This window comes from Cryptomeria japonica, chromosome 11 (genome assembly GCF_030272615.1).
Source record: "Cryptomeria japonica chromosome 11, Sugi_1.0, whole genome shotgun sequence".
NCBI lineage: Eukaryota > Viridiplantae > Streptophyta > Pinopsida > Cupressales > Cupressaceae > Cryptomeria > Cryptomeria japonica.
Window position 1 is genome coordinate 537,740,349 of NC_081415.1, and position 7,551 is coordinate 537,747,899.

Here is a 7,551-nt window from a genome sequence, read left to right on the forward strand (position 1 = left end):
GAAGGAAGTGATAATGTTGCAATTACATCAATAAGATGATACAATGGAAGCGTTTGTATATCAAAGAAGAGGATGCAAGTCTAACAAATATTTATCTCATATAATGAAGAGGACATGGTTACCATGATACATAAATATTTTTCTTCCTATTATTTCTATTTTACATTTATAAATCATTTTTATTCGTAAAAAATTATCAAAAACTAATATTATTTTTTATATTAAAAGCAGCCAAAACAAAGAGACTGACCCATTACTAATATTATTATTTACATACCATTTCAAAGTTTTTATCTCTGTTATTGCATAAAAACATGAACTTAACTAAAAACAGAAAATGAACAAAACTTTATAATTTAATTTATTACACGTACCCTTTAAAACTGATAACAAATAAAACACTTGTTTTCTATTGTAAGCAGATTCGAATAGAGCTTGCATGCTTACAGCTGTCAAATTAAACGAAATTTAAAATTGTTGACGCCGTTGCCGGGAATCGAACCCGGGTCACCCGCGTGACAGGCGGGAATACTCACCACTATGCTACAATGACCTTGATATTTTCTTTTGTTTTGTGTTTTCTATATTACATAAAAATAAGTGAAACCATGGTTAAATAATCGTTTTTCATTCATTTATTATTAGTCCCTGCCCCAAGACTAACGAGAAGGATTGCTTTACTAGAATTGTTTTACAATATCTTAAAACTCTGCAGAAAAGGAGAAGAACAAATATAGATAGAAAAGCTTAGAATAGCATTACAATTCCTTCATTTATTCTGTTATTATGAAATTTTGCTGTCAGGAAACGATATTTGTTGGGGGTATTTGATTAAAATACTCATTGGGATTTCTTTTATATCGATATGTGATTAGTACTGTTTTTTGATATGTATTATTTTACTAGAGTATGAAAGATTATGTTAGCATAAGTTGAATCATAAATACAAGGATAATTAATCAATTATAGTAATCTATTATTTTTCTAATGGCTATTAACTATTTGAAGATTTATTTTAGATGTTATAATAATAAACGTACTTATAATATTAAATGCTTGTGGAAAGTATAACTAAATAAACTAATAACATGAAACATGAAAAATAATTGAGAAAAGGGGATAAAGGAGATTCACAGATGGTCCACGATTGAAGCCTCTCGCTAAACGATCTTCTTCCCATGATCGAGAACCTACACACAAATGAGAAAGAAAATGTTTGGGTTGTGTTTTTTGAGTTTGCCTAAGGTAAACCCCCATTTTGGTGTTTCCACCTCCACAAACAACCCAAATAAAGCCACGAGGAAATAAATGATAAAGATAAAATGGAAGACAATGCAAAAATAAAAGAAAGATGGTGCAATCAAGATTATGAGGGTCCTCAAGGAGAACAATCCAGAGTGTGCAACAAATTAACACAATGCAATCAACATAATGTGAGGCAATGCACAATCAGATTTATTACAACTTAGAAATTGGTTACAAACTGCCAGCCACATGTGGGCTCACAACATTCGGCTCACAGGCCTAAATACAAAACATGCGTGGTATGCAACATTCGGGTCAAGCAAGAATGCGAGCCAACTCTCGAACTCCTAATCCTTAGATCTATCTTCTATGTTCTAAAAACTGCTTTCTAAATGCTTAATTACATGATTTATATGATCAAGGATGATTCGCATCAGCCCAAGATGAAAAAAATACCGATGAACAAGTTGAAACGTGTAAAACAACAAGGTCAGCCTCTGCCAAAGAAATCCCTCCAGAAAATCCAAATGATGAAGTGCAAACCTAAGGGAAGGTTGGCCACACGCCAAGGAACGTTGGAAACAACAAAATTAGGCTCCGCAAGAAACAAATAAGATCTGCAAGCATCAACGATAGCAAATAGGTCCAAGCGGCTCTGATACATAGGAAAGAAAGCTGTCCCATATTCCATAAGCGATAACTTGCTGGAAAAAGATCCAAACCTCCCGTAGACCAAGGATAAGATTGATGAACATGTCCACAAACAAATTCCAGCTCTGCAACATCCGGTGAGAAAATGCAAAGAAACACAAAATGAAATGCTGAATTGCAAAATAGGAACAAACTGAAAAGAAAATGTTTTTGGTTGATGCGAGATTGCTAAGAACCAGGGATGCTCCTGCATCAAAAGATAATATGCAAAATGAATAAGAGACAGAGGACAAGTGAACTCCCCTCTCCAAATGCTTGTAAAAATAATGTCGTGAGCTATCTAGGGAGTTGTAACAATGGTGGTCTTCATGATAAAAGTTGTGAATGTTGTCCAAAAGGAATGCCAAGAGATCCAACCTGCAAAAAGTGATATCAAAATGCCAAAAGATCCTCAAAATGCCTTCAAACCAAAGAGATATAGGCCCTGGACGAAAAACCAACATTGATGGGTGCATGAAGAGGCGTTACGATTCCTTCCGAGCGTAGCTGTAATGCCCAAATGGCCACATACGAACTATCAGATTCATGGGATGCTAGTGCACTGCGCTAGAGTCCTGAAGGTGACAGATCAACAAAGTTGGTGGAATTTTAGTTTGAGGCTAATAAGGTGGTTTCGATGGACAAAAGGAAAAAGATGGCAGCACCCGACCTCCAATGATATGGAGGAAAGCGACACCTGTTGCGTTGAATTGCATAAAGGTGTGATTTTTGATATTACACAAATCTAATTTCAATTCAAATCAAGGAGGAACACTAGTTTGATTTCCATTCAATCTCTTAAAGAGTTGGATCAATCAGATTCATCATTCCTCTTTAATGTTGTGTGGATCTTAGTGGCCTTATCAATTCTCTAGATGGTAGAGCCCTTAAATTCCACTACTAAACAATAACACACGATTAAAAACATGAATAGGTTCAACTAAAATCCTGATAGGAGAGTTGAACACTTGGATTATGTTCCTTTTGTTATAATGGAAAATCTAGGGTTAATGATAGGAAAGTGATAGATTTTGGGGATAACAATAAAATATAAAATAGATAATAGATGCACCCAATTAAATTTAGAAATAAGAAACATACAAGAATGTAGATTTGAAAGTTGGAGTGAAATATATTAGACACAAGGGTTGAGCGCCCTAGTTTGAAGATGCCTGAAACTGACAAAGAGGAGCAAGGATGCAATTAGGATGTGTTATAGATCTATCTCCCCAAAATCCATCCCAAAATAGTCAGACAAGAGTGTTGGGCACGTTCCTAGTTTGCATGCATAAACTCGTGAACCATATTTCCATCTATTACACATCCAAACCTTGATTAAATCATAGAGAAATATAATGAAAAGAAAAATTATGCGTATAAAAAATTATTAGAAAAAAGAAGGTCAAGACCGTATAACAAAACTGATGGCAACTTTAAATTTGAAAATTATTGCAACATGGAAAACTTAATACAAGTTGAAAGGCACATCATTCATCGGATGGAAGATAATCATGACAGTTATCCACATCGATCTCATAGTGTGTTTCATCCATTGGGTTTGACCTATGTTGGTTGCAGATTGAAAAATGCAAAAATCCCTATGTTTGCCAGTTTTCGGTGTTACTCCCTTTTTTGTCTTAGCAATATTATCTTATTTTGGTGCGAGATGGTGTTGCGGTGAAATTATTTTCATCTCTTATTAGCCTTTACATGCTATGCCGATAGAGTCCCTTTTCTATGTGACAAGTGATTAGTCTTGTCGATGTGGTTTTATTTCGGCGTAACATGGTCTACTAGGCGATCATGCTTAACTGGAAATGTGGAAGTATTTTGCTGAGTTAATAAGTTCGAGATTCTTTCGATCTTCCAACCATCGATCTCTGACAGCCGGGCCCACTTCTCCTATTGGCAACTGCTCATCTGCTCACGTGACAACTATTTGTTGGATCCTTCATATCAAGCCATAAGAGTATGGGCCTAGTCTTCTTTGTGCTCGGTGATGCCATGTGGTAGCTGTGGATTTGTTCTCTCGAGTTGTGTTATTGTGTGTGGGCTCCATGGTGAGAATCCTATTGTCAGGTGATCACATTGTATTTGAAATGTTGAAGTCCTTTTTGTTCATACTTCTGATTTTTGGTCGATCTCTGACCTCCGATAGTCGGGCCCATTTTATTAGTAGTGTTTGTAGATGTCCAATCGGCGACTGTGTGTTGGTTATGCCTAATGTTGATGTGTTCACATGGACCTAGCCAATGTTACTTTATTTTCTTGTTGACTATTACACTATCGAGTTGGACATGAAGTTGTGCTCATTCTAGTTGTGATATTCTTGCCTTTTCAATGTAACATGGTGTTTCGGCTAGATAAAAAATGCATCTCATTGACATGGCTATATCACTCTGATAAGCTGAATTCGGTATGATATTGGGTTGGTCTTAGCGATGAAACCCATCAGTTCGATATAACATTTCGAGAGTCTTGACAACATAGTTTTTGCTCTTCAGTGAAAGTTGGCTTTTTGGCATGACATGAAATGCTCGTTGGCAGCCTATTAAGACTATAGAGATATAGCTCTATGTCGTTGTGGTATATTCAGAGTCTAAGCGAAATACCTTCTTCAGTCTTAATAGACCGAATTCAATATTCCATAGGTGCAAAATGAGATAGCGATTGGTGAATGGTCCACATGGGAAGTTGACCTCTATTGACCCAATGAGAATAATGCACACTAAGGACGTGGTTCCATGCTAGTTCTTTCTGGCAAGCATGAAACTTGCAAACTTTGGTTCGAACGTGCTCCTCATATGTTGTTTATTGTAATGTTGTAAAATTCAATATGATGATATTGTACATCTAATCATATTGTATTTTGAGCTATAACCAAAGGTTTTCTTCCTGGTTCTTTCCAACCAGTATGCTATAACATTGAAACACATTTGAAATCTTTAATGTTAAGTTGAGGTCAATTGCATATCGTGAAGTAAAACCAAAATCACTTTTTTGTTATAAAATTGAACAAAGTATAAAAAATATAACATCAATAGAAATTTAAACAATTTTCTAACTTTTATATAAAAATGTACCTCTAATATAATTATTATTGTCTGAAAGATTACCAAATTAAAATATATCTAATATAGAAAAGAAAGAAAAATGATATATAATTTTCATCATTATAATAGTTATTTTTAATAAAAGATATATAAATATCTATAATATTATATAAATATAAAAGATTATTGCACAATGACAATAAATAGAAGCTCTAAAAAGAATAATATAAACAAAGAAAAAAAAGATAAAAAAATAAGAATAATTAATTAAAAAATCAGAAAAATTAATTTGTGCTAAGATATTTATATTTTATTAGTATTATTTATTATTATACACTATTAAGATTTAGTTTTAAGATAAAATATTCAATCATTTTTAAAAGTAAATTATATTCATTATTTTAATTAATTTAAAAAAACTAAATTATATTAAAACAAAATTGATTTTTGTATGGGGTAATTATAGTGAGAAATTGTTCAAATTTTTATAAATAGCAAGTCATCTAAAACAATTAGAAATAATAATTTTCAAGTTAGATACGTTATTCAAAATAATAATAATACTTTTGAGATGGTTTGATTTTCACCATTCATTCTAAGATTCAAAGAAACAAAAATACTTCTCTTTCTTTCCCCGTGAATAAAATTGTTTTGCTTTTCTATTTTTAGTTTAGAAGTTCTATAAGAGCACTTGTTCAAATTTGTTATATAGAATATAACTGAACCAAATTCTCTAGTTTTAATTTTGGCCATTAGGAAAAGGTTGTTGGGATTATGGTGTATCAACCTTGAGTCCTAGCATTCATTATTTGATTTTAATTAATTAAATGTTGCATAATTGATTTATCCTAATTTCTTAACTTCTTGTCATCCACTTTGTAAGAAGTGTCATCCTACATGGCAGTTGATGAGATGACATAATCGACTTTTTTAGAAAATTCATGTCCACTTGGAAAATGCTATATTTTGAGAAGATGTGATATATTTCTATTTTGGAATGGAAATTGATTTGGCAATTTCCTATGTTGACTAAAGAGTTTTCGTTTGTGATTTCTATTATAAATTGAAGTTTTAGTTGGTAGCTAGATTTATGGAGTTTACTATCGAAAAGTGGTGTGAGGTAAGGAAAGCACCTGTTCTTAGTTATGGTAGTTTCTATATTGAACTTAGATGATTGCTTTGGAAAGTTGTTATGTGTGATGTGTCATCATAATGAAAATTTGAAAATTTGTTATTTTTAACACAACTTACCTTATAGGTGTTGAAGTTTGTTTTGGAAACCATGGGAGCTTAACTCTTCATGTCGAGCTTTATAAATATGTTAGTGCCTTAGCTCATTTTGCATGTGAATTATTCTAGAATCTTGTAATACTGTGAAGACTCTTTAAGAGTATAGCTGTAAGATTGAATTGTAACAGTTGCTAATTAATACAATTGAACCAAGTGTACATATATGTTGTGTTATGAGTTTATTTTGTTTTGAGTATCTACCTATGTTTTAATTAAGGGTGCATCTGAATCTATAATTGTTAAAAAGTTGTAAAAATCTTTTGCATTCGCTCTCCTATAAGAAGTCATATTCCACTAGCTAGTTTCCTTTCAAAGGTACAATTAATCTCATCCTACAATTCTTTCATGGCTTCACATTCCTCATCCTTTTGGTAGTTGTGGGTATCTTGTCTCCTTCCTCACAAAGAAGTAGGACTAGTACTACCAATTTCAAGTGTGAAAAAGGTGGAATCAACGAGGAGAAGAAATACAACAACAACCAAAATAATTTCACAAAGCATTCTCAAGGATCATCATCATCATCTTCATCTTTTTCCACCACCTCCTCCAATGGATATGGCAAAGATATCACAAGGCAAGCAAAAGGAACTCTTTGAGACAGATCCATTTTTGACAGCTATGATAGAGTGTGGGAAAGATAAGAAAAGAGAAGAGTATGGTAAAGCTTGTGTGTTTTTATGCAATAATGTCAAGTCATTTTGAAAAGCACAAGGGCATTGGATCCATCATCCTCTAGGATCCCACCACCCAACATAACTTTTATAACACTCCATAAAGTGGATTTCATTTTGTAATATAACTTATAAATATTATCTTATAAGGAATTTTTTATTTATTTTTTAACATTTGAATTCTCTTTTCTTCATGTATAACGATTTTTCTGTTTTTCCAAGGATTTGAGAGCTTTTTTTTCGATCTCAGAAATCTGAATGTTATTCTTGTTTATTTAAAGTGAAGATGAATAATAGCCAACAAACATAAATGCTTCTTCAGAAATTTGACCTTTCTTCCTCATTTGGTGGTTCATACTACAACATACTAATTCAAATTTTGTTAAGATGTTAATAACCTTGTCTACGTTTCAATTCATTTCACTAATTGTCCTGAATTTATATTGGAATGCATTTAAAAAAAATAAAAAATCAGAAAAATAACATTTAGTATATTAGTTTGATTAGATTTAATGTTTGTAATATAGAAGATTGGTGTTTGAGTCTTGAAAATATTAGAAAACCATCTTGGTGTCTTAAATCTTATAGTTTATCATGCTCAT

General features: G+C 32.6%; 1 non-coding gene across 1 annotated transcript; it reads right to left on the reverse strand.

Moving 5' to 3' along the window:
- Positions 1-481: 481 nt before the first annotated feature.
- TRNAD-GUC (transfer RNA aspartic acid (anticodon GUC)) lies at positions 482-553 on the reverse strand. The gene has a single exon. It is a non-coding gene; the product is annotated as a tRNA-Asp (tRNA).
- Between the last annotated feature and the right edge of the window lie 6,998 nt (positions 554-7,551).